The 24561-nt window shown below is 41.0% G+C and overlaps 1 protein-coding gene across 3 annotated transcripts in view; it reads left to right on the top strand.

Annotated features, from left to right (window-relative positions):
* LOC124721331 (syntaxin-binding protein 5) overlaps window positions 1-24561 on the top strand; it is a 1049372-nt gene that overhangs the window by 843697 nt on the left and 181114 nt on the right. The gene's annotated exons all lie outside the window — the stretch shown is intronic.

Below are 24561 nucleotides of genomic sequence, written 5' to 3'. Positions count from 1 at the left end.
CATTCAGATACTCCAATATTGGTGAAAACCTGATATATGGAAGTAGTGTTCTGTCAGCTGAGACTAGTGAACTACTGGAATGGGAGCAGTGGGGAGAAAGAAAAGTAAGGAGCAAGAAGCCAGAAGGAAGTGGTCTGGGTTGAAAATTGTGTGGACAGAAATAACTTGGAAAGATAAGATAGTAACTATCATCAAATTTAGCTCATAATACTGTCATACATGCATTAGCTATGCACTCTTGCATCATCCTGCATGAAATAACTGTAGATACACTCCTGGAAATGGAAAAAAGAACACATTGACACCGGTGTGTCAGACCCACCATACTTGCTCCGGACACTGCGAGAGGGCTGTACAAGCAATGATCACACGCACGGCACAGCGGACACACCAGGAACCGCGGTGTTGGCCGTCGAATGGCGCTAGCTGCGCAGCATTTGTGCATCGCCGCCGTCAGTGTCAGCCAGTTTGCCGTGGCATACGGAGCTCCATCGCAGTCTTTAACACTGATAGCATGCCGCGACAGCGTGGACGTGAACCGTATGTGCAGTTGACGGACTTTGAGCGAGGGCGTATAGTGGGCATGCGGGAGGCTGGGTGGACGTACCGCCGAATTGCTCAACACGTGGGGCGTGAGGTCTCCACAGTACATCGATGTTGTCGCCAGTGGTCGGCGGAAGGTGCACGTGCCCGTCGACCTGGGACTGGACCACAGCGACGCACGGATGCACGCCAAGACCGTAGGATCCTACGCAGTGCCGTAGGGGCCGCACCGCCACTTCCCAGCAAATTAGGGACACTGTTGCTCCTGGGGTATCGGCGAGGACCATTCGCAACCGTCTCCATGAAGCTGGGCTACGGTCCCGCACACCGTTAGGCCGTCTTCCGCTCACGCCCCAACATCGTGCAGCCCGCCTCCAGTGGTGTCGCGACAGGCGTGAATGGAGGGACGAATGGAGATGTGTCGTCTTCAGCGATGAGAGTCGCTTCTGCCTTGGTGCCAATGATGGTCGTATGCGTGTTTGGCGCCGTGCAGGTGAGCGCCACAATCAGGACTGCATACGACCGAGGCACACAGGGCCAACACCCGGCATCATGGTGTGGGGAGCGATCTCCTACACTGGCCGTACACCACTGGTGATCGTCGAGGGGACACTGAATAGTGCACGGTACATCCAAACCGTCATCGAACCAATCGTTCTACCATTCCTAGACCGGCAAGGGAACTTGCTGTTCCAACAGGACAATGCACGTCCGCATGTATCCCGTGCCACCCAACGTGCTCTAGAAGGTGTAAGTCAACTACCCTGGCCAGCAAGATCTCCGGATCTGTCCCCCATTGAGCATGTTTGGGACTGGATGAAGCGTCGTCTCTCGCGGTCTGCACGTCCAGCACGAACGCTGGTCCAACTGAGGCGCCAGGTGGAAATGGCATGGCAAGCCGTTCCACAGGACTACATCCAGCATCTCTACGATCGTCTCCATGGGAGAATAGCAGCCTGCATTGCTGCGAAAGGTGGATATACACTGTACTAGTGCCGACATTGTGCATGCTCTGTTGCCTGTGTCTATGTGCCTGTGGTTCTGTCAGTGTGATCATGTGATGTATCTGACCTCAGGAATGTGTCAATAAAGTTTCTCCTTCCTGGGACAATGAATTCACGGTGTTCTTATTTCAATTTCCAGGAGTGTATTTTTGTTAGTTCACTGAAAAAAGATTGCAGGTATTGCTCACATATGTGTCAGAAGTTATGGGTAGACAGAAAATGATTGATCCAGTAATTTTTGTTCCACCAACTGAACACAACACTCCTGATTTCACACTATGGAGAGGCTCTCAGTATAAATAATAAGGACTTTCAGAGCTAAAATGTCAATTGTTCTGAGAGTTCGCATACCCCAATACAAGCAGCCATTCTGAATCAGAAAAAAGAGCATTTCAAGGTCAACCTTTCCATTGTGCACAAACTGCAACAGCCAGTTGCAGTACTCAACAGTATTTTAATTGGTTAGTAGATTACTTGATTCAGTTTCTGTTTGTATTTGTACACAGCTCTGTGAGCAGATGTTAAGGACACTCAAGTCTGAAGTGCTAAATGGTGCAACAATTTTGTAGGACTTCATTCCAAGCCTGTCTTTAACTGATCTAGTTTACATTTTTGGTTAAAACTGATATGCAACTTGCCACACTATTTGAACAGTGGGTTAGAGTGTTATGTGGTCATTGCAGACTGCTTATGTGGTTGATGGTTTCTATGCAATACTGGAAATGCATGTGTCCTCATGAAACACTCTGTCGTTGTGTAAATAGCTATGGGTCGTGTTTAGTGTTTGAGTTGTCTGGCTTGGCAGCACAGACCAAAATTCGTCACAGTAATAGAAAACTACATATCCTTCAGTCTTCTACTTAACAAAATTCCCTTGTCACTCTCATAATTTAACTCAGAATGTACGCCCAGTGCTTAGCTTAAAGTGCAAAGATTGCATGTATGAGTTTTTCTGGTTTTTCAGGTAGAGCTGCCAACATTTTCCCTTTTGCTGTTTGCTGCTTATGCACTGCCTATACCATCTGCTGTCACACTCACCATCCACACTCAAATCACCCAAACACCAACATACTGCCATACCTCAGCACATTTTGTGACTTGTTACTTACTCTTTAGATTGGTTGTATTTTAAACATTCATAAAATAAGCTCCCATTCATCAATTGGCTCCCTCCTATACCTCTGTCGTGATGGGTCCTATAAGGTGAATTTCCCAGTATAACCATTGTCTGGAAACCACCAGTATTCCTTTCCAAAATAATAACATCAGTTTGCACCTAATGATGCATATCCTTTTGGTAATTACTAATAGTCTTGGTATTTCGGAAGACACATAGCTACTCTTCGATGCCACAAATCACAGCAAATAGTACTATGGGCAGGTTAACTTTTCTGTGTCTGGCATTCCTTGGCTCTTGTACGTGATCGCATTGGTAAATCTATCTTCTGGTTTCACCAAGTCATTGAACAATATTGCCACAAGCTGTGGCACATTGAGTATGGCATAGTGCTTAGCATTGTTGGTTGGTGTGCTGTGGGTTGCCAGTTTAAAACCTGGCCAGCAATTATTGGTTATTTAGTATTCATCATCTCTGGAATATTCTTAAAATGTGTTAAGTTTCTAATGCTTGTATATACTGGAATATTTAATATTTGTATAAAAAGCAGCACTCTCCATCCAGGAGTACAATTCAGTTCTGACCATATGTTGGTGTTGATGATAAACTTGATTTCAGTGCTACATATTGTATTTCACTGATGACATTGCTTTCAGATTTGGACTTCAATGTGTTTACGGCATGGCAAAATATTGGGATCACTCCTTTTCACAGGAATCTTGAGCCTTGGAGATATTATTCTCCCCACAACTGAGGAGAGTCAATTGTAGATTTTCCAATAGCCTTTAATCAAACAATGGTATGTACTGAGGTGAAACTTTCCATCTGATTAAGGTTCCACTGAATGAACTGTCACAACAGGTTTTGTGTGTGTAGCAAATGTAAGTGAGAAATAGTGTCCTTAATGCAGTTACACATTTGGTCAGAAGTTTTCCATGACCTGTGATAAAAACTATATACTTTATTTCAATGTAAAAGCACTACATACAAATGAAATAGACTCAAAGTATCCACCCTATGCCTTCAGAAGAGCTGCACAAACTCTTGACATTCCATACATATGATTTTATAGTGTTTTTGCAGGTGTTTCAATCTGACATGTCTGTAAATTATTCCATAGATCTTCAACATTAGATGACATTAGTCTTGTAACCTTTCCCTGTCACATTCATCCTATAAGAGTTCAACAGGTTTTTAGTCAGGTGACTAACTTGGCCAAATTATGTTCTTCAGTTCTCACATTTATCTTGTGTATTGACATACCCTCTGCATAATTTAGAAGCATGTTTGAAATCATTGTCCTCCTGTAGAGCCAGCCGCTGTGGCTGAGCGGTTCTAGGCGCTTTAGTCTGGAACCACGCTGCTGCTACGGTCGCAGGTTCGAATCCTGCCTAGGGCATGGATGTGTGTGATATCCTTAGGTTAGTTAGGTTTAAGTTGTTCTAAGTCTAGGGGACTGATGACCTCAGATGTTAAGCCCCATAGTGCCTAGAGCCTCCTGTAGAACAAACCCAAGACCAGTAAGTCTGTTTCTAGATGGAACTACATAGTTGATCAGTATCCTGTGATATCCTTCCTTCTTTAATGTTCCATTGATTCTCACTTGATCACCAACATTATCACTTACAAAACATCCCCACACAACAACTGATCCTCCACCATTCTTCACTGCTGGCATCACACATTGACTCTTCACACATTCCCCATGAACTTGACTGACAAACATTCAACGAAGGCTTCCAAATATTTCAAACTTAGATTTGTCCTTGAATAACACCTTGGACCATTGGTGTGCACTCTGGTTTTTATGTTACTGTGCCCATTGCAATCTTTTCACCTGATTTTGTTTGCGTAATAAAGGTTATTTGGGCCTTATGCGCCATTTTCAAGCCTTGTTCACAAAGATGGCATTGCACTGTTGAGACAGATATTGGCCCTCCTTGCACATTATTTACTTCCTTGTGAATTTCAGGTGCTATATGAGTCCTCTGATGTTTACTCTGAACACACATGAACTGCTCTCCCTGTATGATGTTACTTGGGTCTTCCAGATCAGGAAACACCTACATTGGCACCAGTTCGCTTGAATCGTTGCAATGTATACACCACTGTAGATTGGGCTGTGTCAACTTTTGTTGTTATCATCATACTAGACTAGTCTTTCCGATGCAGAGCTACAATTGTAGCACATTTTTCAATTCCAGCCTCCTCCTTCTGTTGCATTAGGAGGTAATATGGTATGGAGCTGATTAGGCATACAAACAAGCTGCTGTATCCATACAATTTCCTGTAAACTAATGTGAGCTGTTTGATACACAGACTGATGCCCACAGATGTTAAGTCCCATAGTGCTCAGAGCCATTTGTTTGATACACATGAGATGATGCTCTGAGGCCTGTTTGAATGGAAACCTTTGTAGGTAAAGGCACATTAGTGTGGTCGCAGGTACTCATAAGCACCCCTCTGTGCGAACAACCAGTCAAATACACAACAGAGTCTCTTTGTCTTCACATGTTTATTCCTGTTTTATTATCAGAATGGGGATATTATAGAATATTCGAAATGAAATACCTGTTTTAACCACAAATTTGTAGTTGTGATAAGTAATAAAAACATTTTGTCTGGTAGTGTATTTATGAACTGAGAGCAAAAGGAGTCCACAAAATATGTGTAGAAGTGATACAGATTTACATAAGATGACATGGGAGTGTCTTAAGATATATTTTTGATCTGTTTGAAGAGAATTAAATGTGACATGAATAATAATAATAATAATAATAATAATAATAGTAATAATGAGGGTGATGATGACAGTGGTAGTACTTACACCCTTTCAGGAAGGTGGTTGTCATGGACTCATATATTTTTGTGTTAATGTGCTGTAACTGTCATCAGTGAATATGTGAGATTGATTAGGCTAAAGAAACAACAAGGGATGAATGTAGCCACATTAAATGGTCTTCTAGTTCAGATCTGTGAAGGAGCAGTTGCTTTTAAAGGAATCACTGATCTTCTTTAGGACTTCACGTGCAGGTTTCACTTTATTTTTACTTTTATCTTAACAGGAAAAGGCAGCATTATTATTTCATATGGATAAAATTAACTTGCATGTTAATCTTTGTGGCACATAAAACAAATTAAAAGACATAAAAATATGACTATTTGTTATTCTTGTTGTTAATCATTTACAGAATCACTGCAGGGTAGTAAAAGTTTGTCTGTATTGTTGGTTACCTGCTCTGTGAACTCGTGTAAAGTTTGGTGCATACATTGTCACCTGTTAGCACAAGAGCATTCCTAGGATCTGAGCGATTTTGAGGGAAGAGGGAAAAGATCACTTTTTTTTTAATTTCGTGGAAGGGAGAGGGAGGGAAAGAAACAAAGGACAATTTCCTACTAAATAAAATTCAAAGCTATTGGAAACATTGTATTTATTAATCACCAAACGTACCGAGAGAGAGAGAGAGAGAGAGAGAGAGAGAGAGAGAGAGAGAGAGAGAGAGAAAGTTAGTACAAAATTTGTACATATTTTGGAAATTTGTGATAAGGACTACGGGATCAAACTTCTGAGGTCATCATTCCCTAGGCTTACGCACTACTTAATCTAACTTAAACTAACTTATGCTGAGAACAAAACACACACACACACACACACACACACACACACACACACACACACACACACACACGCATGCATGCCTGAGAGAGGACTCGAACCTCCAACGGGGGGAGCTGCACGAACCGTGACAAGACGCCTCAGATTGCATGGCTACCCCACATGGCTGTACATATTATTTTGCTACCAGGTGTATAGTGTTCAGATTTGTGTGAATATTTATTTACTCACATTTTAGTAGTTTTTGACATTGGCTTGTAACTTGAGCAAAAACATTGCCAGTTTAAGGTAAAATGATATTAGAAGATCTTAAAAAAAAAAGTCAGCTAACATTTTCAGTTGCAAGGAAAACAGCAGTGAACAGTTTTGAGAATATGTGACATGCAGTGCTCGGCACACTTGCTACTAGTCACTCTCGATGGCTTTTTTCCCCCCCACATTCATACTGACCTGAAATGCCTGTCTGTAAGCAGAGCAGGATGTGAATTCAGTTTGCAAAGTTGTTAATTTTTGTTTTCTGAGGGGATGGATGGGATGAGGGGCCAAGCAGTTGCCATACTCTGACACTTGTGGAGCACAGCCTTTTAGTAGTGGCTTTGTCAGTTGGTTTATGCTTCAGAAAGAATTTTTTTAGCGGATACTAACTCTCCAGGCATTCAGATAAGTTGTAAAATTTCATGAAAAGTTGATGACTACTCATTAGTTGAAACCAGTAATTATAATTAAACATTGTACAACTGTTGTGATGGTTTAAATGCTAGAAATGTGTTTCTTATATTTGACATGACATTATTGTGGAATGTAGTTGAATTGGTACTTTAAGGTGCATTGCCAACTTGTTTATAGACATTGTGTTTTTTATGTCTTCTGTACTTTATGATGTGAAGTAGATGATCTGGAACACTGACATGATATACATACAAGGCTGTAATTATTTATAGAAACTATATATTTTGTGTAATATATGTGTCTTGATGACGGCGTTGTAGTTCTCCCAGTCTGGTGCAAGTCTTTAGATTTGAGGCTACTTCAGCAGCTTGTAGGGTCAGTTTTGCTTCTTGAGTTACCAAGCATCTTCTAAGTTAGTCTCATGAGGCTGAGTGGGTCTTGCTCCAGTCTTTTCCGCGACAATAAAATTGGAGATGATCACTAGGTATTGGTAGCCCCCAGTGCTAATCATTAGACCATGGGTACATCTTGTGTCTTACAAGTAGACAATTTCACAGTTTGACATTACAGCAGACTGTATTATTTGCTAAAAATAAAGATACAAATCAATTGCAGATGAAATATTGTCACTCACTTTTCATATTAGATTTTTCATGAAAGGTGAGGCCATTAAGAAGGAAGAATTTTTGGTGTTCTGGTTGGATTATCTTATGTTTCTTTCATCAGCTATTTTTCAATGCATATTAAATAAAATAAATTGGATAAGAATCAATGTTTTAATTCATGTACAACCCTTATTTATCTACTTGGAAAATTCGTATAATTTTTGAAACACACCAAGGATAAATTAATATAATATTTGACATACTATAGAAAAATTGGTTTGTTTATAAATATTTGCAGCATATTAAACATCTACACATTAACTGATAATTACTGAAGTAATATTTCTCATATATTTTACACAGATAATTTTCTGTTGGTTGCAAATATTGTACACATCTTAGCTACTTGGCTCAGTGGAATAAATCTTTCAATATACTCAACATTTGTGAAACTATGTAGCCTACAGTATATTGATATTTTTACTCCTGCTACTTCACTGACAAGGAACCAATTGCACTAACTTGTAAACACTGTGACATACAGTATGCATTGCAGTACCAGTGTTTTAAATATTCTTTTTCTATCTGAAAATGTTTCTTTTCTGAAAACACCCTGGTTTTTCCTTCTTTCAAATTACTTGCTTTTTCTTGCAGTTTGTGTGTTTAGCCATTATTGGACATTAGTGTTTCTTAATCTGCATTGTCATGAAGAAAGTGTCGGAACAGAATGAAAGTTACAAGAATGATAGGGTGATGAGAATTCCTTTCATCTGTCAATTATAAACCTCTTGATAGGAGACAGATCACTGTTTATAGCTGATGGAGCCATATAAACAGATTAGTGAGTATGAGAAAAGCTGAGTGATAAAAAAATAAAAAGAGCTGTCAGATGTTAACTATTAAATTGCTGTCTATAAGGGGTACATTGATACAACTATGATTAGCATGTAAAGGCAGTGGACTGCAGAGAACAAGCTGGGTCATATACAAGAATAAATCTTGAAATTATGGTAGATAGCTAATCTGCATGGCAGTGCTTGTCCAAGCAGATTCCTTCTGAAGTTTGGTACATTGTTGGAACACTGTTGTTTTGTATTCCTGCATTATTCAGCTAAAGCTGCTGTGGGGATACTTGTCTTCAAGAATTTAATTTTCAGCAATGCCTATAATTCTCTGATATCTGTACTGCAGAATGCATTGAAAAGTACAGGATGTATTGGTTCCTGGAGTTAGTCATTGAGGCAGTCCTGGAGATTTGGACATGTGTGTCAGGAAGGCACTTGGGGACTTGCCTTGAGGACTGACTGATTCAGCAGCCACTAATAGCTACACATAGGTGAGGCTGGTGGGCAGGAGGATTGCTTCAGATGATGCCAATGGAGCAAGACAGTGTGATGCATACTGTACATTATATTCAGCCTTTCATTGCTATGGCTCACTATGACTCGTGTAGAGGTTGTTTTGTAAGAGACAACCCCCAACACTGTAGGCAGCAGGGTGTGGCACAGCACAGGGATTGATGTAGTGACTCGTTGAATATATCTTGTATGCAGAGGAGTACTGGGCTACATTCGCATCATTGCTGGCTGAGCTCTGCCTAAATTCTGGCATTCCCAGGTGTACCAGTGTTGACATAGTGTGTCATTAGCTGTGAAGTGATCAACTAGGTTTTGACATCAAACATGACATGAAGCATGCCATTCATCCATACAGATAGCATGGGGAAATATGGCCACTGCATCTCTTCCCCTCTTAGGAAGAAAATTGTAGATCAGTTATGGATTTAAAAAACACATTATAACAATGAAAAAGTAGCAAACCTTACATTCCTCATGGCTGGGTATGATGGGTTGGGTGAATGTGACAATGTGGGAGTGCGTGTTTGTAACCTTAAGAGAAATTATACTTTTGGCACTTTTAGTTTTAACTCTTTTAACCACATCCATCTCAGACCTCCTCTACAGCCGAATGGGTAGCATCATTGTCTTCGATTTGGAAGGACCCAGGGCCAGTTCCCATTGCATCATTTTTTGTAATTAGTTCTGGTCCTGAATCCACTTAGCCCTTGTGAGGCAAAATGAGGAGCTGCTTGAATAAACAAGCAGCGGCATCATCAGGATTCACCTACTGGCAACAATGGCTGGAGGGATTGTTGACATGCTGATCACATGTTCCACAATCACAGATCACTCCTCTTACTTTCTTGTAGGTAGCAGTTGACCAGGAGGAAGAGGTCTAAGGCCTAATCTGTGAGTGGTGTTTACTTACTATTTTAGCAAGGTTGCTAATAACCTCACTGTCTGTTGCCAACATGTGTTTCTGTAAGAAACAATAGTTACAAAACAAAGAAAACAAAAGATAATTACAAAGCGTTTCTGTTATATGCCAAACAGATATAACAATAAGGTGCTCCCTCCTCCATTCATGTTGCAGGTGCTGGTATAGGTAGGAATCTGCTGCTAGTTGGCTACTCATTGGGGTTCTTTGGGGAAGTCATTTCAACTACCTGATTCAGACTGCTATACTTATGAGAAATATGGTGGTCTTCCCTGTAGGGCCATATGGGTTACTCAGAAGCATGTACTGCCCCATGAGGAATTTCAGCATTACCACTTTGCTTATCACTGCTCCATTTTACTATTTAATCTCTTCTGTGTTAGCTCTTTGCTCTTCCTTCCCGATGGCTTTGCCATCTAGCACAGGTGTTAACTAAAGAATCCCTAACTCTGAAGGCTTCACAATTACCAAGGGAGAATTTTTTTTCTGTCAATATATTCATGTGGAAACTGCCCTTCTTCTCATGAATTTTAGAACTGGTGTAGGCTACAAATGCAATGGTTCAAAATTTATGAATCCTTAGGAGCCTATAAAATTGTCAGCAACTTTTACAGTATGTTCGTACCTTACCTGTAACTATGACATTAGAATTCCCAAACTTCAGTAGCCAATAGGTTATTTGTGTTTGCTTGCCTGGGATTTGCACCATTTGTATGTACCTAGGCAAGTGGTCGCTATTAGTGAGGATGTACTTGGTTTGATGGAACTCTGAGTTGTGGTCCTTAAATATCTAGTCCAATCTTCTGGCTTCTGACAGCCTTTGTAACAGTGCTTCCTGATGCCCAAGTTCCATTTGCTGGGTGCAAAATGCACAGTTACTCATACACTGTTACTAATCACTTTTCTGAGTCCTCCACTAGTAATTCTCTAAAGTTCTGCAATTGATGGTGCACTACCGCCCCCTCCCCCCCTACTTTCTCCTATCCAGCCAAACAATATGGTGTCCTTCACATGTCTCAACACTTCCTTGCACTAGGTCGCAAGTATAATAATGTCTCCCACACCATGTCTACCAGTAGAGAATCACATTATCAGTACAGAACTGTGAGTGTGATTCAAACTACAAACAGCCTGGGATATTGTTCTGTGACATGCACCATTCATCAGCTGACCTATTCAGCTGACCTCAACCACTGTAACAGTGCTTCTTTCGTGTGTACTAAAACATTTGTTAACTAAATTAACTGAGTCATAATGCCTATCTTGTAGGTTGACTGTCAGGGTATTTCAAACTGAGGAGTCATCAGAATGGGGCATGGTGAGTCACTGCCTTGAAATGCCTGCCACACAGGTAATTGTGGAAACTGGATACTCAGAATCCAGTTAGTAACTACTTTTCAAGGTGGTGTATTTTTTCTTCACTTTATTCATCTGTGTTTGAAGGCATAAGCTACTGGATGTCACTCTCCATCAGTTTCTTGGAATAGAGTGCACCCAATAGCTAAACTGCTATCATTGCATGACAGGATAAATGACTCTTCATAATACAGATTTATAAGGAGAGGACTGGGAGTGAATAGGCCCTTTAGTTGAACAAGGGCTTCCTCAAACTGCATGCCTAGAAATCGTCATAATCCCTTCCATGTCGTTAGTATAAGGAACTCCTTCATGACTTGCATGAGCTGAGGGTCTAGTAATATCCCATTCTGGCTAATACTGTGTCAGAGATAGTGCGTATGACTTGATTTTAGGTCTCATAGTACCTGTCCAGTGGGCACAAAAATGTTGATAGCATGTTATGTTAACCCAAAGAGCAACTGACAGTACTGAGAATCCTTTGTTGCTACCTCCAGTTCTTGTTAGACATCTTCACATACATAGTCATGAAATAATGGCAAGACTCCAGATTGTCCAGATCTATGTGATATTCATGAGAACATCTGCCACATATGTTGGTTCACTTATTGGTAATTGCATTAGAACTGGTATACTTTGCTTCAGTTTGTGTTTTTCTGGGAAATTATTATACTGGAACAGGCTAAAGTGCTGCTGCTTTCTTCTGTGATACCAGTGCATAGGTGCTGTTTTGGTGTATTCCTCCACTGCTAGCTATAGGAGGTGCAGAATGTGATACAGCCTCCAGCAGATCAGTGGAACATTCCTTGTGGAAATTCAGTATTTTGAGGTGCGGCAGGTAATAGTCCCTGAGGATTAAATAGCTCCTTGTGCCCCTCTAGTAATTTGACCATGCCTTCTCTCTCCCCAGTAGCTAGGTGGAACACTTTTTCTTGCAGCACAACAGTGTTAGTAGCTTTGCCCAGTGGAAGGCTCCATAAATTTATTTCCCATTCCACTTCTTCCTCCTCTAATACTTGTTGGTGTCATTACCCCAAAATGCCTTGGCAGCAAGTCTTGGTTTCTCCAAAATTGTCAACACTGATTACTATCATTTGTTTCCTGTCTACTTCTTATATTTAAGAAGTGTCCTCTCATATAGAATGTTGTGGCTCAACTAGCATACAGTTTTCCCCAAAGAATTATATGAGGAACAACAGATTTGTAGACAGTGCGGTCCCAGTGCCTCCTCAGAGCAGTTTTCTTGTCCCGTTCTGGACCTTATCACAGCAGATTAACCCCAAGTGCCTTTTTCATGGTGTAGGTGGGTTCCATTGATGCAGATAGTGTTGTGCCAGTGCAGGATTCTGGCTGTAGCAGATATGTGGAATAACTTTCCCTGTAGCCCCACAGTACATCATTCATGCTCAACTTGGCTGTGATGTGAAGTCAGAAAATGTAATCCCAAGATGCCATTTTACCCAATACCCACACAGGCTAGTACCTCCAACCATGTCCATAAGGTATGAACTCTTATCAACAAGCCCATCTGGGCTGACCCCCACAAGCTTACACCAATGCCTGCTTTCCGTTTAACTTGCATACTGAGTGCCAAAAGTACCATCTTTTTTTGCCAGCCGACTGTGCTGGCTAAACAGAAATCCACCATTGTCCTTGTGCCTTGTTTGTGTGGAGCACTTACAAGGAGTAATGCCTAATGGATGCAGCAGTCTTGCTTCCATTTAACATTCTATTATTTCCACAAAACCCATCTCTTGTCACTGTGCCTCATGGAGATACCCATCAATGTCTGCTTTCTTTTTCTTGATTCCTAACTGACGACATCTGCTACACAGTAATTCCTTAAATGCTCTTGGCATGTGTCCAGGCTGCTGGAAGTGATAAAACAGTACTACCACCACCACCCTGGTGCTCCTACTCTGCTGCCTATGTCACATAGGGGAGAGGGGGTGTCATTGCTTATCATTGATGATATTGTGGCCAAAACATCATGAGGTGGTAGGAGGTTTATACTCCAAATCAGAAATGGTGACTGTTGTCCATGCCAAATGACATCTTGACCTAAAGCAACTTTAAGCCAGTTTTGGCCACTCACAATTTTGACATTACTAAAACAAAAAGTTGGTTTATGACCATGAAACACAGTAGGGCTTTGTATACTTGCTCATATTTGACATCAGTGGCAATTGCGTGATAAATGGTTCCAATATCATCTGTTTGTAAGTAGTAGGACAGAAGCTGTCAAATGATGAATAAAATGACAAGGCATCCTTTGATACTGACATTCCAAGCACTGCATGTCATAAGCAATCAGCAGGCATCAATATCTGTCATTTGGCCACATATGCACAAGACTATATATTGTAAACAGTGGTCTCTGGTTTGTTAATGCATGCTAGCGCCTGCTATTGCCCACTGTAATGCGAGCACTTCAGCATGTGAAGGTCAAAAGTGACTCTTAGGATGTCTTGTCATTCTATTCATCATGTTGTTTGCTGTCATTCAAATATTTGCAAGCAGATATAGTACAAGATATTGAAACTGCGTATCACGTAACTACTGCTGACGTCAAATATGGGTATGAGCAAGAATTCAAGGACTCTGCTGTGTTTCATGGTTGTAAATTTTCTTGTCTTTTAATAATGTCAAAGTTATGGATAGACAATAGTGGCCTAAAATTTCTTTGACTCATGTTGACAAGGATATATAAACAGCATTTTGGCTTATGAATGTCTATCTCTTCATAATTGTTTGGTATACAAGACATTAATCTTGTCTGAAACAAATGGACCTATTCAGCAAAAGTGTCAGCATCCACTTCTATGGATGAACCATTGTGCATTGTTTCTTGTTGCTTGCGTAAATTAATCTGTGATGATGTGTGTATAATCTGATTAAAAGCTTGTGGAGATTTTCATAAGTTTAGTATCATGTATAGGCTAGATCTTCACATGAATATTCACTGAACAATTCAGATATGCAGCCTCTCAGCCCTGCACAATCTTTCCTCAGTAGTAAGTAACAACAAAGTATGAGTTTCGATCAAAACAGCAGTGCGTGCATTGGGACATATGCATGGCCCCTCTTACTCATTATAGTACCACCTGCAACATACCATGTCCATAAATGTATCATTCAGATATAAAATTAGTATGAAGATTGGATCACTTTCGAATCTCCCACTTCACTATATGCACATGATCTGAGAAGAGGGTGCTGTCATCAGTCCCTATTGTTAGTTGTGATTAAGATATCACATGTTATTTTTGTTTGACTAAAACAATGGCTGTGAGAAACTGGTGCATTTGCAACTAGGAGGATTGACTGTGGTGCTTCATTGACATACCACACACTCAACATTGAAAAGTACATCCTTCAGCACGTAGAAGAAAACCCAACTACGAGTACATTGAAACATTGCCCATGCCATGGGCTCCTGTAGAGTACACAGGTCAGAGCTCATTTTCACTATTGTAACAGGACCGTGAAGTGGGAGGTTTGAAAGTGATCTCATCATAAACTTGTTTTACATCCAAGTGGTACATTTCTGTACATTGACTCCTTACTAAGAATGTAGCTAGTATGACCCCTCTACAACCATAGAAGCCTGTAATAGGCATTGTGAAACAACCTTTAAAATTCCAAAATTTAGAACAGTCTTATATGGCATGAATTTCATTCTTTTCAGGTAATTTCTTCATGAGATTGCTAATTTTATGTGCATCATTTTTACAAAATTAGTTAAGTGATGTGATATGTAAGTCTTATGTGAATGTCATACTTAAAATAAAATAAAATTATAATGATGTGTTGACGAGTAGACAGTTCATATTACATTAACTGGTAAGAATCACCTTTGGGAAACAATAACTGTATGGTCAGTTGTGCCTCTGTTACTAAATAAAAAATTACAATTGCTGGAAGAAGTATGCAACTAAAATACTGGATGTTACAAGACAGTTATTCAAAAGCTTATTTATCACTTTATATCAGATATTATTCATCCATTACCCAGTATGTTACCAGCAAATTGTGAAAGAATTATTGTTCCCAGCTACCTTACTGTCTTCAAAATTTTTCCCAATAGAAAAAGGAGTACCAGGTAGTCAGTGACAATATTTCTCTCTCTCTCTCTCTCACTCACTCACTCACTCACTCACTCACTCACACACACACACACACACACACACACACACACACACACACACAGCTTCTCCTTTACCATTTCTCCTCTATGCCATCATTTATGGCTTGTAGAAGTCTGGTAGAGTAATCAGAGAGACAGTAAACCATGTTCAGAGGGTCTATTTGCATCCCTATTAAATTTCAGTGTATTACTAATGAGTGCACAAGAGGCTTTTTCTGTGGTCTTTCAGAAGCACAGAACTCCTGAAATTACTAACTTGGTACCATATGAAATAGACAGCACCTCTTTCTGTATTTGCAAGTAATTTCTCTGTGCCACATTTAAGGTTTTAGATGCAAATACAATGAGCTGTTCTGTGCAGTCAGCATATTTCCAAATCCACACTGCACCAGTCCCATGATTTTGTGCACCAATTGGTAAGTGTTAATCCTTTGCCCAAATGGAATGTTGCTACACAAGGGGCCAACCTAAGGCACTTTTTAAGTTGAAAGAAAACTTTCTGGCATGGCTGTGACCACACAGATTTAGCACCCTTTTTACACAATTGATTAAGCAGTTGGGAAATCTGGGCCACTTTGGTAGTAAATTTCACATAATAATTTATTTTGCCCATCAAGACTCCAGTTGTTTGAAGTTTTTGGGAGCTTGTAAGTGATTGTATTCACATGATACTGTGTGGGTATGATCCTTACTTTTCTTCAGGCTTGTGCTAGGTAGTTTACACTTGACTAAATTTGCCAAGGCAACTACACTGACCATGGGCTGCAAGCTGCTCAAATATCGTTTGTAGGTTGTACAGGTGCTGCTACCATGTGGCCTCAGTAATTAGCAAGTAATCAAAATAATTAATACAGTTCTGGATACCTTGGATGAGATGCTCAAGGTGTCTTTGCAATATTGTAGAAGTGCTGGTGACCTCAGATGGCAACTGTTATAATGATACATGCTGAATGATGGATTAATCACTAAAAGCTGTTTCATTTGATTATCTACTGGCAGTTGGAAATAGGCTATCTTTGAAAAGTAGTGAGCCTCAGACAATTTTGCCAATATTTCCTCTGGCCAAGGAATTGGATACAGATGGACATTTTCTTGAGCATTAATGGCCGACTTAAAATCACCAAAAATTATGAGTGATCCATGGGCACTGCCCACTGCATCAGTGATAGTGGAGATATTACTCTCATACTTTGCAATTTGTCTAGATCAGCTTTAACTTGATACCCATTACAGAAGGCACTGGATGTGCTCTTAAAAACTCAGGCACCACTGATTGCTTTAAGGATATATGGGTTTGGAAAACCATTACACAACCTCATGTAGGTTAAAACAATTGCACAACCTAATGTAGGTTCAAACCTTTGCTTATTTTGGACATAGAATGTATCAATTTCTGTGAATGGTATCGTAGTTGAAATGAGATTCACGTGTTCTTGGACTTGGAAACAAAAAAGTGCAAAACTTCTAAGCTAAAAATTTTTGTCATTCAAGAGTTCACTACTAGAAAGATTAATTGCCGTGCTACATTTTTTCCTTACATAGTGTGTGGTCCAATCCAACTTTCTGAAACCTACCTTGAAATTTTTCACATAGGAAGAATAGATTGAAACAAATGCACTGTAAAAAAAGTTTAGTTGCTAATGTGCACTGCAAGTATTTTTTTTTTAATGTTGAAGTAAAAATAGAGATGGGGCACCCTCCACGCCTGCACCAATGTGGTGACCAAACCAAAAGTTCTACTGTCACCTCCATCAACATGTTAGTTATCTAGTAAATGGATCACAGGATGCTGGGCTGTGATGTTATCCGTGCATCTGGGTAAGACTACGTATTAACACGGTCCATCAGGTGATAGATAGTGGACGAAATGCGAGTGAGGGTAGCAATTTGAAGAGCAATGGGGAAAAAAGTGCCAAGGCTCGTGCTGTGGGAAAAAAACCTCTGCGACAGTGGGATGGGTAGTAAGAGCAGTAGTGGCTTAGTTCATGCAAGGTTGGATTTGTTAGTATGGGTATCGTGCATCATTATCGTGGCAAGCGATGGCAATGTATCCCAGTTGCTGCAGCCACTACATTCCTGGAACAATCAGGATCGTTATACAGTAGTGAGAGATCGGCAATAGATCATCTCACTGTGTGGGGGACGTGTGGAGCTTGTATGCATGCAGCGTACGGTACGGCTTCCCTCTGTGGTGCCAGTTTTTTTGGCAGTGTATTCCAGCTGGATATCCAGTAATGGCGTCTGATTAACAGGGGCTCACCCGTACTGTTGTGTTTGCGTGTGCTAGGCCATAGGTGTTAGGCCCTTACAAGTATGTCTTTTGGTCTTTAATGTTTCCATCTATGGTTGTGGTCATAGTTCCCCAGATTCAGAATAAATGGGTTCTGCGAATGTCTGGAGTTTCTGTACAGTCTTGTGGTGAGTTTGTGGATTACCTCCTTGAAAGTCTAAAGTCGGTATTCCCGGTGAAGGTCCGCTATGCGTGTGTATCATGGAGCATTGCTTATGATTTTGAGTACTTTGTTTTGTGTGAGCTGCAGACAGCGCAGGCATGTAGGCGCAGCGTATCCCCAGGCAGGAGCTGCGTACGTCATCAGGGGTCGAATAAGTGTCATGTACATGGACCTCGACACCATTCTGTTCAGTGTGCTACTCCTGTTGAGCATAGGGTAGAGCTGTTCGAGCCTCGTGCTAGCTTGGTTGGTCATGTGTTGTATGTGGTCCCTCCAGAGTAATTTCCAGTCCAGCCAGACACCGACGTATTTGACTTTCTCATGGAAATGTATTGGGCATGCATGTAGAGTTATTGGTCTGCAGTATCGGTGTTTGCACAGTTGCTTCGGTCTTCTAGTGAACAGAACGGCTTCACACTTGTCTACGTTTACTCTAACACGTCATTTCTCCAACCAAGGCTCAGCCACTCTGAGTGCAGTCTGTAAGTGTGACGTAATGTTTGATGGTTTCCAATCTTGGGCAAGGATGGTTGTGTCCTCTGCGTAGATTGCCAGCGTTGTGTTGTGTGTGGTTGGGAGATCGTTTACGTAGAGGTTAAACAGTAGGGGCTCTAGGATGCTTCCCTGGGGTACTCCCGCATGTATACCGTGTCGTGTTGATTGTTTTCTCTGCACGTCAGTGTTGAAACTCCTGTCTGTGAGGTATGAGTGTATTACATGCACCAGCCCGTCGGGGAATCCCGCATCGCTGAGTTTGTGAATGAGGCCGTTGTGCCATAGACGGTCAAAAGCCTTTTGGATGTCCAGGAACACCGCCCCTGTAGCTTTGTTTACGTTGAAGCGATGTGTTATATGTTGAAAGTGCACACACAAATTTTAAATACTTAAACCACAACAAAAATGTCTTATGATAATTTTTGAATAATGTGTATTAACAATACTGTTTGACAGATAAACCTGAAAAGACAGAGCTACTTGAAATTTTATCATCTAACAGTTTATTAAAAAATGGTTTACACTTTCAAAAAATTTCTTTATCAAGAGGCTGAATCCCACTATTTGGTCTGGGTGGAATTGGAATTTTATGAACAGTATTTTCATCGTCATCCTAAAGACAGAATAGGTATAACTATAGAGAAATTCATAGCTGAAGTGAAGATGAAGTTTCTTGTTATCCCCTAAAATGCTGTGTATAAAGCTAATCAGCCAGATTTCATGCAAGAACTGCATACAAACTGCACATTATCATTTAAAGTAAAAACAGGACCACTTCGCAGTCTTGGCCGGGGCTAAGAGCACAACAAAAGCAATGAATCATTTTTTACAGCTAGTAAGAAAACGTTTTAGATGTAATATTGAAAATTATTCTCTCCCATTTTTCGAGATTTCACTGAGCTGTTTGCAAGATTTTTGCCACTAAGCAACCAGTGGCAATGATAAGTATCAGTGGATTACTGTTTTTGCAGCTTTATATATCTCTTCAGGAACCTCAATGCAAATTAGGACCAAAAATTTAAAAAAAGTATTGTCTTGTCAAAAATTCTTAATTGACATTTAAAAAATCTGAGAAAATTAAAGATAGTTATAGAATGTGTCATAGCATTCATTGACTGCAAAGTGATTCTGTTTTCACTCAAAATGATAAAGTGCGGTTTGTATGCAGTTCTTGCATGATTAGCTTTATACACAGCATTTTAGGAGATAACAAGACTCTTTGTTGTCACGTCAGCTATGAATTTCTCTATAGCAATACCTATTAATGACATCTCTACACATTTACATATAGTAATCTTCATAATTTTGCAACTTCCTTTTTCATATAGTTTCCTGACTGTTTAACCAGGCTGAAGAAGCTTGAAAAGCAGTAATGTCCATCTCACTTGCAATTCAGATGGCCCAGTCTCATCAAGCTGCCTTGGTAATGATGCATTCACTCTCACAAGCAGTTCAAAATCTTTTGAATAGTGTTTCTCTCACATTTTTTGAGTTTAATTTTTGTGCATATATTGTACTTGTTGTACATCTTTCTTCCATTTATACAACACATGTACAGATTTTATGAAACAAAACTGGCTTTGCACACTGCTTCACTTTAACCATTCTCTCCCTCATTCATTTAATCAAATAATCTACAACCTTTTTTTGACACTGAAAGCTATTACTGTAGATGTTCTCTTTGAGCTAGGAAGGAACTGCACTGTGTTAGGTGATTTTTCATTCTACACATACATCTATGTAGATACTCCACAAGCCACTGTAAGGCGTGTGGTGGAGGGTACCCTGTACTACTACTTGTCACCTCCCATCCAGTTCCCCTCACAAATAGAGTGAGGGAAAAACAATTGTCTGTACACCTCTGTATGAGCCCTAATTTCTCATATCTTATCATTCGACAGTCAGCTTCAAATGTCGATTCTCTGAATTTTCCCAGTAGTGTTTCCTGAAAAGAATGCCACTTTCCCTCCAGGGATTCCCATTTGAGTTCCTGAAGCAGCTCCATAACACTTAAGTTTTGTTCAAACCTACCGTAACAAATCTAGCAGCTCTCTTGTGAATTGCTTCAATGTCTTCCTTCAATCCGACCTTATACAGATCCCAAACACTCGAGCAGTACTCAAGAACAGGTTGCATCCACATCCTTTATTCATCTCCTTTACAGGAAAACCACTCTTTCCTAAAATTTTCCAAATAAACTGAAGTCAACCATTTGCCTTTCGTACCACAGTTTTTACATGCTTGTTGCACCTCATCTGGCTTTTTAACATTATGCCCAGATATTTAAATGACTTGACTGTGTCCAGCAGGACACTAGTAATACAGTATCCAAGCATTACGGGTTTTTTCTTCGTACTCATCTGCATTAAGTTACACTTTTCCACATTTAGGGCTAGCTGCCATTCGTCACTTCAACTGGAAATTTTGTCTAAGTCATCTTGTATCTTCCTACAGTCACTCAACTTCGACATCTTACTCGGCACCATGGCATCATCAGCAAACCCTTGTAGATTGCTATCCACGCTGCCCGCCAAATCATTTATTTATGTAGGGAACGACAGTGGTTCTGTCACACTTCCCTGGTCACTCCTCATGATAGCGTTGTCTCTAATCAATACTTGCCATCGAGGACAACACACTGGGTTCTATTATTTAAGAAGTCTTCAAGCCACTCACATATCTGTGAACTTATTCTATATGCTCATACCTTCATTAACAGTCTGCAATGAGGCACCATGTCAAATGCTTTCCGAAAATCTAGACATATGGAATCTGCCTGTTGCATTTCATCCATAGTTCTGAGTATATCATGTGAGGAAAGGCAAGCTGAGTTTTGCATGAGTGATGCTTTCTAAAACCATGCTGATTTATGGACATAAACTTCTTCACCTTAAGAAAGTTTATTATTTTTGAACTGAGATTGCATACTATGTTCTTCATACATCATCTTTGCAAAGTTGGATTCCACATTACTGTGAAACTCAGCAACCAGCACAAAGACAGATGGTATTAGCAAGCATATATGGGGGAAAAAATCAGCTTTATCTACATTGTTAAGACTTAGTGATACCACAAAGGCAACAGCTAATTATTATGGATATTAAATGAGTTGCAAATTTGAGTTAATAGTAACTGTGAACAAGTGTGTCAGATAAATTATCAACAGAAAACAAACTATCAATGGAAACTGAAATTTGCTTTACAAATTATGATCACATTGTGCTGTGTTATCTGTTTACTGATATGCTGTTAACAAAGCATATGTGCCTGCCATGTTACACACATGCTGTCTGCTACAGCTAGAGTATGGGTGTACATTTATCTAGCCACCTTATGAGCTAGGAATTTGGCAACTTTCAATAATCTTTTAAAATTACTTGCAGTGTGACTTAGTAGGTAAAAGTTTGATGTTGTGTTTCTTTTGATGTATTCTTCCTGTATAAAAAAGTTTGGATGCAGATTTTGGCATGTAAGAATGGACCATTTCCTTGCTAGTTTGGACTGTGATCCGATCTTGTAGTATGTTACCATTCAGAAGCTGAGGGAGCCACAGCTGTGAGAAGCTGATGCACTGGTATGTGTTCACATTAATCAGAGAGACACTCGCACCTGTGTCCAGCTGGAAATATTTATTGTACTTTATTTTACATATGTAGTTCCATGGGACCAAATTGAGGAGCGAATCTCCAAGGTCATGGAATGTGTCAGCGCATGCAATTACAATGTAATAGTAATAACAGATAAAATAAAATGTTTATGATCCCAAAAAAAGACAAGCCATAAGTTTATGTAAATGCAATCAACACTATAACACAGGAAGCAGCTTAATTTTTCAAGAAACTCCTCGACAGAGTAGGAGGAGTGATCCATGAGCAAACTCTTCAGTTTTGATTTGAAAGCATGTGGATTACTGCTAAGATCTTCGAATTGTGGTGGTAGCTTATTGAAAATGGATCCAGCAGTATAGTGAAAGCTGCTAATTCTTGTGAATAATCTGATGATGTTAACAAGAAATGACAGTAAAGAATATATGTATATTTAGAGGCCAATGTCAGAACACCCAGACTAATGAACAGATGTCAGCAAGAGGTTTGCAAACTTGCACCACTTATTGCCTGAACTGTCCATTTCTGAGCCAAAAATATCCTTTGAGAATGTGAAGTACTTTATTTTATACAAGCCATGAACTTATGTCATGAACTGCATTGTTTGAAACAGTGCCAGTGTTGCACTCAACATCCTTTACTATCAAGCTAGTGTCATTAGCAAACAGAATACACTCCTGGAAATTGAAATAAGAACACCGTGAATTCATTGTCCCAGGAAGGGGAAACTTTATTGACACATTCCTGGGGTCAGATACATCACATGATCACACTGACAGAACCACAGGCACATAGACACAGGCAACAGAGCATGCACAATGTCGGCACTAGTACAGTGTATATCCACCTTTCGCAGCAATGCAGGCTGCTATTCTCCCATGGAGACGATCGTATAGATGCTGGATGTAGTCCTGTGGAACGGCTTGCCATGCAATTTCCACTTGGCGCCTCAGTTGGACCAGCGTTCGTGCTGGACGTGCAGACCGCGTGAGACGACGCTTCATCCAGTCCCAAACATGCTCAATGGGGGACAGATCCGGAGATCTTGCTGGCCAGGGTAGTTGACTTACACCTTCTAGAGCACGTTGGGTGGCACGGGATACATGCGGACGTGCATTGTCCTGTTGGAACAGCAAGTTCCCTTGCCGGTCTAGGAATGGTAGAACGATGGGTTCGATGACGGTTTGGATGTACCGTGCACTATTCAGTGTCCCCTCGACGATCACCAGTGGTGTACGGCCAGTGTAGGAAATCGCTCCCCACACCATGATGCCGGGTGTTGGCCCTGTGTGCCTCGGTCGTATGCAGTCCTGATTGTGGCGCCCACCTGCACGGCGCCAAGCACGCATACGACCATCATTGGCACCAAGGCAGAAGCGACTCTCATCGCTGAAGACGACACGTCTCCATTCGTCCCTCCATTCACGCCTGTTGCGACACCACTGGAGGCGGGCTGCACGATGTTGGGGCGTGAGCGGAAGACGGCCTAACGGTGTGCGGGACCGTAGCCCAGCCTCATGGAGACGGTTGCGAATGGTCCTCGCCGATACCCCAGGAGCAACAGTGTCCCTAATTTGCTGGGAAGTGGCGGTGTGGTCCCCTACGGCACTGCGTAGGATCCTATGGTCTTGGCGTGCATCCGTGCGTCGCTGCGGTCCGGTCCCAGGTCGACGGGCACGTGCACCTTCCGCCGACCACTGGCGACGACATCGATGTACTGTGGAGACCTCACGCCCCACGTGTTGAGCAATTTGGCGGTACGTCCACCCGGCCTCCCGCATGCCCACTATACGCCCTCGCTCAAAGTCCGTCAACTGCATATACGGTTCACGTCCACGCTGTCGCGGCATGCTACCAGTGTTAAAGACTGCGATGGATCTCCGTATGCCACGGCAAACTGGCTGACACTGACGGCGGCGGTGCACAAATGCTGCGCAGCTAGCGCCATTCGACGGCCAACACCGCGGTTCCTGGTGTGTCCGCTGTGCCGTGCGTGTGATCATTTCTTGTACAGCCCTCTCGCAGTGTCCGGAGCAAGTATGGTGGGTCTGACACACCGGTGTCAATGTGTTCTTTTTTCCTTTTCCAGGAGTGTATTTTAGAATCACCTGTAATACTAGAGGACATATCATTTATATAAATACAGAACAGGAGAGGCCCCAGCATTGATCCCTAGGGCACCCCCCTTTGATCGTGCCCCATGCAGACCCCACATCGTAGCCATTCTCAACACTGTGAATGACGACCTTTTGCTGTCTGTTGTTAAAGTAAGAGGTGAACCAATTGTGAGGTACTACGCGTATTCCATAATGGTCAAACTTCTGGAGCAATATTTTGTGATCAACACACTCAAATGCCTTAATTAAATAAAAAAATATTCCTAGCATTCGAAACCTTTTGTTTAATCCATACAGTACCTCACAGAGAAAAGAAAATATAACATGTTCATTTCTGAAACTGAACTGTACATTTGACAGCAAATTAGTGAAATAAAATGATCAATTATCCTTAAATTGCCTGCATTATCCCTTTGTCCCTTTTTATAAAGCAACTCTGCTTCTGACTAATTTAATCGTTCAGAAAACTGACCATTCTTAAAGGAAAAATTACAAATATGGCTAAGTACAGGGCTAACATGTGCTGCAAAGTACTATAATATTCTGCTAGACACTCC

This window comes from Schistocerca piceifrons, chromosome X (genome assembly GCF_021461385.2).
Source record: "Schistocerca piceifrons isolate TAMUIC-IGC-003096 chromosome X, iqSchPice1.1, whole genome shotgun sequence".
NCBI classification, from domain to species: domain Eukaryota; kingdom Metazoa; phylum Arthropoda; class Insecta; order Orthoptera; family Acrididae; genus Schistocerca; species Schistocerca piceifrons.
Note: the sequence above shows the minus strand (reverse complement) of the source record. Positions and strands in the feature narration are given on the sequence as shown.